The sequence below is a fragment of the Ranitomeya variabilis genome, chromosome 2, assembly GCF_051348905.1.
Source record: "Ranitomeya variabilis isolate aRanVar5 chromosome 2, aRanVar5.hap1, whole genome shotgun sequence".
Taxonomy (NCBI): domain Eukaryota; kingdom Metazoa; phylum Chordata; class Amphibia; order Anura; family Dendrobatidae; genus Ranitomeya; species Ranitomeya variabilis.
In genome coordinates, this window is record NC_135233.1 from 492,796,859 (window position 1) to 492,809,455 (window position 12,597).

The window sequence follows — 12,597 nt, forward strand, 5'->3', positions numbered from 1 at the left end:
TGGTCCTTTGCCAAACGCTGTGGGTATGATTTGGAGCCTCTTGAAACTCCTATACCCCTGAAGGGGATTGACTCCACCCCATTGGCTAGTAATAAACCACAATACTGGACACAAGTAACTATGCGGATTAATCCGGATCATCAGGAGATTATTCGCTTTCTTGTGCTGTATAACCTACATGATGTGTTGGTGCTTGGATTGCCATGGCTGCAATCTCATAACCCAGTCCTTGACTGGAAAGCTATGTCTGTGTTAAGCTGGGGATGCAAGGGGAAGCATGGGGACGTACCTGTGGTTTCCATTTCATCATCTATTCCCTCTGAGATTCCTGAATTCTTGACTGAATATCGTGACGTTTTTGAAGAACCTAAGCTTGGTTCATTACCTCCGCACCGGGAGTGCGATTGTGCCATAGATTTGATTCCGGGTAGTAAATACCCTAAGGGTCGTTTATTTAATCTGTCTGTGCCTGAACATCCTGCTATGCGAGAATATATAAAGGAGTCCTTGGAAAAGGGACATATTCGTCCTTCGTCATCTCCCTTAGGAGCCGGTTTTTTCTTTGTGGCTAAGAAAGATGGCTCTTTGAGACCGTGTATTGATTATCGGCTTTTGAATAAAATCACGGTTAAATATCAATATCCGTTGCCACTGCTGACTGATTTGTTTGCTCGCATAAAGGGGGCCAAGTGGTTCTCTAAGATAGATCTCCGTGGGGCGTATAATTTGGTGCGAATTAAGCAGGGGGATGAGTGGAAGACCGCATTTAATACGCCCGAGGGCCACTTTGAGTATTTGGTGATGCCTTTTGGTCTTTCAAATGCCCCTTCAGTCTTTCAGTCCTTTATGCATGACATTTTCCGTGATTATTTGGATAAATTTATGATTGTGTATCTGGATGATATTTTGATTTTTTCGGATGACTGGGACTCTCATGTCCAGCACGTCAGGAGGGTTTTTCAGGTTTTGCGGTCTAATTCCTTGTGTGTGAAGGGTTCTAAGTGCGTTTTTGGGGTTCAAAAGATTTCCTTTTTGGGATATATTTTTTCCCCCTCTTCCATCGAGATGGATCCTGTCAAGGTTCAGGCTATTTGTGATTGGACGCAACCCTCTTCTCTTAAGAGTCTTCAGAAATTTTTGGGCTTTGCTAACTTTTATCGTCGATTTATTGCTGGTTTTTCTGATGTTGTTAAACCATTGACTGATTTGACTAAGAAGGGTGCTGATGTTGCTGATTGGTCCCCTGCTGCTGTGGAGGCCTTTCGGGAGCTTAAGCGCCACTTTTCTTCCGCCCCTGTGTTGCGTCAGCCTGATGTTGCTCTTCCTTTTCAGGTTGAGGTCGACGCTTCTGAAATCGGAGCTGGGGCAGTTTTGTCGCAGAGAAGTTCCGATTGTTCCGTGATGAGACCTTGTGCCTTTTTCTCGCGTAAATTTTCGCCCGCCGAGCGGAATTATGATGTTGGGAATCGGGAGCTTTTGGCCATGAAGTGGGCTTTTGAGGAGTGGCGTCATTGGCTTGAGGGGGCTAGACATCAGGTGGTGGTATTGACTGACCACAAAAATCTAATTTATCTTGAGTCCGCCAGACGCCTGAATCCTAGACAGGCGCGCTGGTCGTTGTTTTTCTCTCGGTTTAATTTTGTGGTGTCCTACCTGTCGGGTTCTAAGAATGTTAAGGCGGATGCCCTTTCTAGGAGTTTTGAGCCTGACTCCCCTGGTAACTCTGAACCTACAGGTATCCTTAAGGATGGAGTGATATTGTCTGCCGTTTCTCCAGACCTGCGGCGGGCCTTGCAGGAGTTTCAGGCGGATAGACCTGATCGTTGCCCACCTGGTAGACTGTTTGTTCCTGATGATTGGACCAGTAAAGTCATTTCTGAGGTTCATTCTTCTGCGTTGACAGGTCATCCTGGAATCTTTGGTACCAGGGATTTGGTGGCAAGGTCCTTCTGGTGGCCTTCCCTGTCTCGAGATGTGCGAGGCTTTGTGCAGTCTTGTGACGTTTGTGCTCGGGCCAAGCCTTGTTGTTATCGGGCTAGTGGATTGTTGTTGCCCTTGCCTATCCCGAAGAGGCCCTGGACGCACATCTCGATGGATTTTATTTCGGATCTTCCTGTTTCTCAGAAGATGTCTGTCATCTGGGTGGTGTGTGACCGTTTCTCTAAGATGGTCCATTTGGTTCCCCTGCCTAAGTTGCCTTCTTCTTCCGAGTTGGTTCCTCTGTTTTTTCAAAATGTGGTCCGTTTGCATGGTATTCCGGAGAATATCGTTTCTGACAGAGGAACCCAATTCGTGTCTAGATTTTGGCGAGCATTCTGTGCTAGGATGGGCATAGATTTGTCTTTCTCGTCTGCTTTCCATCCTCAGACTAATGGCCAGACCGAGCGGACGAATCAGACCTTGGAGACATATTTGAGGTGTTTTGTGTCTGCAGATCAGGATGATTGGGTTGCTTTTTTGCCTTTAGCGGAGTTTGCCCTCAATAATCGGGCCAGCTCTGCCACCTTGGTGTCTCCTTTTTTCTGTAATTCGGGGTTTCATCCTCGATTTTCTTCTGGTCAGGTGGAATCTTCGGATTGTCCTGGAGTGGATGCTGTGGTGGAGAGGTTGCATCAGATTTGGGGGCAGGTAGTGGACAATTTGAAGTTGTCCCAGGAGAAGACTCAGCTTTTTGCCAACCGCCGGCGTCGGGTTGGTCCTCGGCTTTGTGTTGGGGACTTGGTGTGGTTGTCTTCTCGTTTTGTCCCTATGAGGGTTTCTTCTCCTAAGTTTAAGCCTCGGTTCATCGGCCCGTACAAGATATTGGAGATTCTTAACCCTGTGTCCTTCCGTTTGGACCTCCCTGCATCTTTTTCTATTCATAATGTTTTTCATCGGTCATTGTTGCGCAGGTATGAGGTACCGGTTGTGCCTTCCGTTGAGCCTCCTGCTCCGGTGTTGGTTGAGGGCGAGTTGGAGTACGTTGTGGAAAAAATCTTGGACTCCCGTGTTTCCAGACGGAAACTCCAGTATCTGGTCAAATGGAAGGGATACGGTCAGGAGGATAATTCTTGGGTGACTGCCTCTGATGTTCATGCCTCCGATCTGGTCCGTGCCTTTCATACGGCTCATCCTGATCGCCCTGGTGGTTCTGGTGAGGGTTCGGTGCCCCCTCCTTGAGGGGGGGGGTACTGTTGTGAAATTGGATTTTGGGCTCCCCCGGTGGCCACTGGTGGAATTGAACTGGTGTGCATCATCCCCTCTGTTCACCTGTTTCCATCAGGATGTGGGAGTCGCTATTTAACCTTGCTCCTCTGTCACTTCCATGCCGGTCAACATTGTAATCAGAAGCCTTTCTGTGCATGTTCCTGCTGCTAGACAACTCCCAGCTAAGTTGGACTTTAGTCCTCGTTTGTTTTTGCATTTTGTTCCAGTTCACTGCTGTAGTTTCGTTTCTGTGTCTGGAAAGCTCTTGTGATCTGAAATTGCCACTCTGATGTTATGAGTTAATACTAGAGTCTTAAAGTAATTTCAGGATGGTATTTTGATAGGGTTTTCAGCTGACCATGAAAGTGCCCTTTCTGTCTTCCTGCTATCTAGTAAGCGGACCTCAATTTTGCTAAACCTATTTTCATACTACGTTTGTCATTTCATCTAAAATCACCGCCAATATATGTGGGGGCCTCTGTCTGCCTATCGGGGAAACTTCTCTAGAGGTGAGCCAGGACTATATTTTCCTCTGCCAGGATTAGTTAGTCCTCCGGCCGGCGCTGGGCGTCTAGGGATAAAAAACGTAGGCAACGCTACCCGGCTACTGTTAGTTGTGCGGCAGGTTTAGTTCATGGTCAGTTTAGTTTCCATCCTTCCAAGAGCTAGTACTTATGTTTGCTGGGCTATGTTCTCTTGCCATTGAGAACCATAACACAACTCCCCATCAATCAACACCGGGGCAGGAGGATCAACAGAGGGAACAACGGGCACCACATATTTCCGCAACAAAGATCTATGAAAAACATTATGGATGGAAAAAGAGGCTGGAAGGGCCAAACGAAAAGACACTGGATTGATAATCTCAGAAATCCTATAAGGGCCAATAAACCGAAGCTTAAACTTAGAGGAAGAAACCTTCATAGGGACATGACGGGAAGACAACCAGACCAAATCCCCAACCCGAAGCCGGGAACCAACACACCGACGACGGTTAGCAAAACGCTGAGCCCCCTACTGAGACAACACCAAATTGTCAACAACATGAGCCCAAATTTGCTGCAACCTGTCAACCACAGAGTCCACCCCAGGACAATCAGAAGGCTCAACCTGTCCCGAAGAAAAACGAGGATGAAAACCACAGTTACAAAAGAAGGGTGAAACCAAGGTAGCAGAACTAGCGCGATTATTAAGGGCAAACTCGGCCAATGGCAAGAAAGCCACCCAATCATCCTGATCAGCAGACACAAAGCATCTCAAATAAGTTTCCAAAGTCTGATCAGTTCGCTCAGTTTGGCCATCTGTCTGAGGATGAAACGCGGAAGAAAAAGACAAATCAATGCCCAGCCCAGCACAAAAGACCCGCCAAAACCCAGAAACAAACTGGGAACCTCTATCGGACACAATATTCTCCGGAATGCCATGCAAACGAACCACATGCTGAAAAAACAACGGAACCAAATCAGAAGAGGAAGGCAACTTAGGCAAAGGTACCAAATGAACCATCTTAGAAAATCGGTCACAAACCACCCAGATAACTGACATCCTCTGGGAAACCGGAAGATCCGAAATAAAATCCATAGAAATATGCGTCCAAGGCCTCTCAGGGACCGGCAAAGGCAAAAGCAACCCACTAGCGCGGGAACAGCAAGGCTTGGCCCGCGCACAAGTCCCACAGGACTGCACAAAAGAACGCACATCCCGTGACAAAGAAGGCCACCAAATGGACCTACCAACCAAATTTCTGGTACCAAAAATCCCAGGATGACCAGCTAACACAGAACAATGAACCTCCGAAATCACTTTACTAGTCCATCTGTCAGGAACAAACAATTTCCCCACTGGACAGCGGTCAGGTTTATCAGCCTGAAATTCCTGAAGAACCCGTCGTAAATCAGGGGAGATGGCAGAAAGAATCACCCCTTCCTTCAGAATACCGACCGGCTCAAGGACCCCAGGAGAATCAGTCAAAAAGCTCCTAGAGAGGGCATCAGCCTTAACATTCTTAGAACCCGGAAGATATGAGCCCACAAAATCAAAACGGGAGAAAAACAGGGACCATCGGGCCTGTCTAGGATTCAGCCGTTTGGCAGACTCAAGATAAATCAGATTCTTATGATCGGTCAAGACCACAATACGGTGCTTGGCCCCCTCAAGCCAATGTCGCCACTTCTCTAATGCCCACTTCATAGCCAACAACTCACGATTGCCGATATCATAATTGCGTTCCGCAGGCGAAAACTTTCGAGAAAAGAAGGCACACGGTTTCATCAAGGAACCATCAGAATTCCTCTGAGACAAAACGGCCCCTGCCCCAATCTCAGAAGCGTCAACCTCAACCTGAAAAGGAAGAGAAACATCCGGCTGACGCAACACAGGGGCAGAAGTAAATCGGCGTTTAAGCTCCTGAAAGGCAGAAACAGCCGCAGAGGACCAATTCGTCACATCAGCGCCTTTCTTCGTCAAATCGGTCAGGGGTTTAACCACACTGGAGAAGTTGGCAATGAAACGGCGATAAAAATTAGCAAAGCCCAAAAATTTCTGAAGGCTCTTCACGGATGTGGGCTGGATCCAATCATGAATGGCCTGAACCTTAACCGGATCCATTTCTATAGATGAGGGAGAAAAAATTAAGCCCAAAAAAGAAATCTTCTGTACTCCAAAGAGGCACTTAGACCCCTTCACAAACAAGGCATTATCACGAAGGATCTGAAATACCATACTGACTTGTTTCACATGAGACTCCCAATCATCTGAAAAAATCAAAATATCATCCAAATATACAATCATGAATTTATCAAGATAATTCCGAAATATATCATGCATGAAGGACTGAAACACAGATGGAGCATTAGAGAGTCCGAATGGCATCACAAGGTATTCAAAATGGCCTTCGGGCGTATTAAACGCAGTTTTCCATTCGTCACCCTGCTTAATACGAACAAGATTATATGCCCCTCTAAGGTCAATCTTAGTAAACCAACTAGCCCTCTTAATCCTAGCAAACAGATCAGGAAGCAAAGGCAAAGGGTATTGGAATTTGACCGTGATCTTATTCAAGAGGCGATAATCAATACAGGGTCTCAAGGAGCCATCTTTTTTGGCAACAAAAAAAAAACCTGCTCCCAATGGGGAAGAAGATGGCCGAATATGCCCCTTCTCCAAGGACTCCTTAACATAGCTCCGCATGGCGGTATGTTCTGGCACAGACAGGTTGAAAAGTCGGCCCTTAGGGAACTTACAGCCTGGAATCAAGTCAATAGCACAATCACAGTCCCTATGCGGTGGAAGGGAACTGGACTTGGGCTCATTGAATACATCCTGGAAATCTGACAAAAACTCAGGAATTTCAGAAGAGGGGGAGGAGGCAATTGACATCAAAGGAACGTCACCATGAACCCCCTGACAACCCCAACTAGTCACAGACATAGATTTCCAATCTAATACCGGATTATGCACCTGTAACCATGGGAAACCCAGCACAATAGCATCATGCAAATTATGCAACACCAGAAAACGACAATCTTCCTGATGGGCTGGCGCCATGCACATGGTCAGCTGTGTCCAAAACTGAGGTTTATTTTTAGCCAACGGTGTAGCATCAATGCCCCTCAAAGGAATAGGACTCTGCAAAGGCTGTAAGGGAAACCCACAACGTCTGGCAAATTCTAAGTCCATTAAGTTTAGAGCGGCGCCTGAATCCACAAATGCCATGACAGAAAATGACGATATATGAGCAGATCAGGGTCACAGATAACAGAAATTTAGGTTGTACAGTACTGATGGTAACAGAACTAGCGATTCTCTTGGTACGGTTAGGGCAATCAGAAATAACATGAGCAGATTCGCCGCAGTAAAAACACAACCTATTCTGACGTCTGAATCCTTGTCGTTCAGCTCTAGACACAATCCTATCACACTGCATAGGCTCAGGACTCCGCCCAGAAGACAATGCCATAGTGTGCACAACTCTGCGCTCGCGCAAGCGCCGATCAATCTGAATGGCCAGAGACATAGAATCACTCAGACCAGCAGGCGTGGGGAACCCCACCATAACATCTTTAACGGATTCAGAAAGACCCTTTTTGAAGATTGCCGCCAAGGCATCCTCATTCCATTTAGTCAGTACAGACCATTTTCTAAACTTCTGGCAATATGATTCTGCCGCTTCTTGACCCTGAGACAGGGCCAACAAGGTCTTCTCAGCATGATCCACTGAATTAGGTTCGTCATACAATAACCCAAGCGCCTGAAAAAAGGTGTCTACATTAAGCAACGCCGGATTCCCAGGTTCCAGGGCAAATGCCCAATCCTGGGGGTCACCACGCAGCAGAGATATAACAATTTTAACCTGCTGGATGGGATCACCAGAGGAACGGGGTTTCAGAGCAAAAAACAGTTTACAGTTATTTTTAAAGCTCAGAAATTTGGACCTATCCCCAAAAAACAAATCAGGAGTTGGAATTCTAGGCTCTAAAACCGGAGTCTGAACGATATAATCATCCATACCAGCGCCGAACTCCTGAGCCACCCAGATGTAAAGAGGGAAGAAAAAAAAAAAACACAACAGACTACAGAAAAAAAAAATGGCTCAGCACTTTCCTTCCCTTCTTCTGAGATGCGGTTAACTCATTGTGGGCCAGTTGTACTGTTATGATCTGGTGGCCTAAGAGCAGCATGAGACGTACTCTGGAGAAGGTGGTACCTGTACTGACCGCAGACCCTGAACTTAACACCGCAACTAGAAGTAGCCGTGGAATGTACCTAGTGCTCCCTAGACATCTCGACACAGCCGGAGGACTAATTACCCCTAAAGATAGAAAAGGGAAAACTATCTTGCCTCAGAGAAAATCCCCAAAGGATAGACAGCCCCCCACAAATATTGACTGTGAGAGGAGAGGGAAAAAATATACACAGGCTGAAATGAGAATTTAGCAAAGGAGGCCACTTCTAGCTAAATAGAAAGGATAGGACAGAGTACTATGCGGTCAGTATTAAAATACTAGAAAATATCCACCACAGAAAATACAAAATCTCCACAGCTAACTAAAGATATGGAGGGTATATCTGCATCTCCAGAGATACCAGCTTGGCTAAACAAATCCTTATACAGACCAAGCTGGACAAGACAAAAACATGGAAAAGAACTGAACAATAAGGCCACAGCATGTGGACAGCAAAAAATCAAGGCCAGAACTTATCTTTGTTTAAATGAACTGCAAAGCAGAAGAGAACAGGCAGGGATGTGAATCCTGCAGGAACAATGGACAACTGGCACTGACTAAAGGGTGAAGCAAGACTAAATAGCCCAGTCAAAATTGCAAAAAGTGAACACACCTGATAAATGCTGCGATTCAGAGACAGCAGCGCTACCACTTACAACCACCGGAGGGAGCCCAAGAGCAGAATTCACAACAGGTAGAACTGTCCCACTATGGCTGTCCCCTGTGGACCCTGCATCCACCAGTGCACCGTGATGGACACGTAACGTCCCTGGCCATGCCTACTGGTTCATGCATCTGTTGTGAGGTGCACCTTTCCACTGACTGATTGCCTCAGTGCATGGACTTTGACATGCTGGTGGAGGGCTGGGATGGCTTTTCTCGCAAAGTGCCGACTGAGTAGGTCATAGCGTGGTATTGCGTAGGCCATCAGGTCTTTGAAAGCTTCGCTTTCTACCAACCGGTAGGGCATCATCTCTAACGAGATTAGTCTAGCAATGTGGGCGTTCAAACCCTGTGTACGCGGATGAGTACTTTCTTTTCCTAACGAGATTCTCTTGTAGGGTGAGCTGGACTGGAGAGCTGCATATGGTGGGACTAGCGGTGGGGGTGGTGGACATGGTGGATTGAGAGAGGGTTGGTGATGGTATTCTTGATGTTGGCCTACATACAGTGTTTCCTACCAAGAACCTTGATTCCCTGACTGCTTTGGCCTTGCGACGATACTTCCACATTTGAAAGAAAATGTAGCGGGCACCGCATAAATATCCACAACAGGGATCAACCATGTGCATATAAAACAAAAAAGTTTTTTACATTCTCCCCTGAGGAAGACGCACTCGCAGCGTCGATACGCATGTACGCATGGGGCTTCGGTTCCCCCACAGACAACACCTGGTAATGCTTTATTGCATTTACTAATTGGACCATCAATCATTATGGACTCTGTACGCCGGCCAGCTATATAGGTTTAATGGTATTAGCCCAGTAGCGTAGCTACTGGGGGGGCAGAGGGGGCCATCGCCCCGGGCCCTGTCAAATGAAGGGGCCCACCGGGAGCCAGGGCCACTTCTGTGACGAGGCAGAACACCGCATAGGAGCAGAGCAGTATACTGTCTGCTCCCGTCTGACGGAGACTCTGCAGGCTGCAAGCACAGAGGCCGGCTGCAGAGTCTCCCCCCTGCAGTGAATGGTTTCGCCCCTCTGACCTGATCTTGAAGCTTTTCCTGGCTGCAGTTTTCTTCACTCTGTGCACGCTGGGATTGGCTCAGGCACGCTGGGTCCTAGTGCCCACCTTGCATTTCACTTACACTTCCTGGTCCTGCCTGCAGTGCAAACTTTATCAGTAAGTGGGGATGGAACTTATTAGGTTTATTAAATTCAGGTATGTCAGTGTTAGACCATTGGGGTATTATGGGGGCTGAAAGGGAGTGAGGGGGGACAGGGTACTGGGGGGTGAATGTGAGTCCATGGGGGTATTGTGGGGGAGGGGAGACAGGACACTGGGGGGTGAATGTGAGTCCATGGGAGTATTGTGAGGGCAGAACAGGGCACTGAGGGGGTGGATGTGAGATGATGGGGATATTGGGGCTGAAGTGGGGGAGGGGGGATATGTCACTGGGGGCTGAATATTATAATGTTTTGTTATGATATTATATGTACTCCATCATGTAATATTTGCTGTCTGGGGAGGCTGGAGATGGGGGGTCGGGGGCTTTTGATAGGTACTACCTGGGTCGTTTATGAGTATTAGTATAAGGAGCCCGCATACAGTAACCAAGAGCTGCATCACATTTACAGCACCACTCCAGCATTATTTTTTATTTCACTGCTTGGGCGGTGCTGAAAATCCAAGTCCCCTGCCCCCTGTCTGATACTCATCTTCTGGCGTCTTCACCTGTTTTAGTCTCCGCTCGGCTCCGTCTCCTGCAGTTTGTGACCCGTCCAAGGCTCCAGTGTTTCATGGAGCAGCGCAGAGGTCACTAATCAGTGTGAGTCTGTGGGAGCCTCGTTCTGGCCTCTTCCTCACTCTCAGGGTATGTGCACACGTTGCGGATTGGCCGCTGCGGATTCGCAGCAGTTTTCCATCTGGTTTACAGTGCCATGTAAACCTATGGAAAACTAAATCCGCAGTGCCCATGGTGCGGAAAATACCGCGCGGAAACGCTGCGTTGTATTTTCCGCAGCATGTCAATTCTTTTGCGGATTCCGCAGCATTTTACATCTGCTCTTGTATAGGAATCCGCAGGTGGTAAAACGCAGGTGAAATCTGCACAAAAAACACAGGAAATTTGCGGTAAATCTGCACACGAATCCACAACAAGTGCACATAGCCTGATAGTCTTACATTGAGCGTTTGTGACATAGCTTCTCACTTCTGGCCAGTCAGAAGCTGCGCTCACAAGTTTGACCAGTGGGACTGCAGCAGTGCCACAAAATAGTCAATACACCGGAGGATGAGTAAATGGCCAGGGCATCCAAATCATGACAGGGAGCTGTGAGTCCATCATACTGTGTATAAGGGAGCTGCGGGCCAATCATACTGTGTATAAGGGAGCTTGCGGGCCCATCATACTGTGTATGAGGGAGCTTGCAGGCCCATCATACTGTGTATAAGGGAGCTGCGGGCCCATCATACTGTGTATAAGGGAGCTGCGGGCCCATCATACTGTGATAAGGGAGCTGCGGGCCAATCATACTGTGTATAAGGGAGCTTGCGGGCCCATCATACTGTGTATAAGGGAGCTTGCAGGCCCATCATACTGTGTATAAGGGAGCTGCGGGCCCATCATACTGTGTATAAGGGAGCTGCGGGCCCATCATACTGTGATAAGGGAGCTGCGGGCCAATCATACTGTGTATAAGGGAGCTGCGGGCCCATCATACTGTGATAAGGGAGCTGCGGGCCCATCATACTGTGTATAAGGGAGCTGCGGGCCCATCATACTGTGTATAAGGGAGCTGCGGGCCCATCATACTGTGATAAGGGAGCTGCGGGCCAATCATACTGTGATAAGGGAGCTGCGGGCCAATCATACTGTGTATAAGGGAGCTGCGGGCCCATCATACTGTGATAAGGGAGCTGCGGGCCAATCATACTGTGTATAAGGGAGCTGCGGGTCCATCATACTGTGTATAAGGGAGCTGCGGGCCCATCATACTGTGTATAAGGGAGCTGCGGGCCCATCATACTGTGTACTGTATATGGGAGCTGCGGGTCCATCATACTGTGTATAAGGGAGCTGCAGGCCAATCATACTGTGTATAAGGGAGCTGTGGGCCCATCATACTGTGTATAAGGAAGCTGCGGGCCCATCATACTGTATATAAGGGAGCTGTGGGCCCATCATACTGTATATAAGGGAGCTGTGGGCCCATCATACTGTGTATAAGGAAGCTGCGGGCCCATCATACTGTGTATAAAGGAGCTGTGGGCCAATCATACTGTGTACAGGGCAGAGGCGTAGCTAGGGTTTCACCTTGGAGGGGGCGAAACATCTGAGTGGGCCCCTAACCAGCTAATCCTGATTACAGCTACGGTTGCGCACTCTAGTTGTGAATATAGGGGAACCTCAGAATGTGACCCTACTGTTATTGAAAATAAATCTATATACAAAAACGAACATTGACTTTACCGCCATATTGGACCATATGCACAATAATAATGTCCCCTAAGTTCCCCCATGTACTGCTCCATTATACAAAGTATTGTGAACTTAAAGCTTCCCTATACAGTCTAAGGCTCCCACAGCTCCCCTATACACAGTATGATGGTTCTATAACTCCCCTGTACACCGTATGATGTTCCCACTGCTCCCCTCTACACAGTATGATACCACTGCTCCCCTATAGATAGTATGAGCCCAATGCTCCCCTATACACAGTATAATGCTGACAGAACTCCACTATAGAAAGTATAATGCCCCCCAGAGCTCCCCTATATACAGTGTAATGGGCCAACAGCTCCCATATGCACAATATGCCTTCACAGTTCCCTATACACAGTATGGTGGGTCCACAGCTCCCTTATACAGAGTATGATGGGCCAGCAGCTCCCGTCAAACAGTATGATGTCCCTCACCGTTCCCCTGTACACAGTATGATTGGCCCACAGCTCCTTTATACACAGTATGATGGGCCCGCAGCTTCCTTATACACAGTATGATGGGCCCACAGCTCCCTTATATAC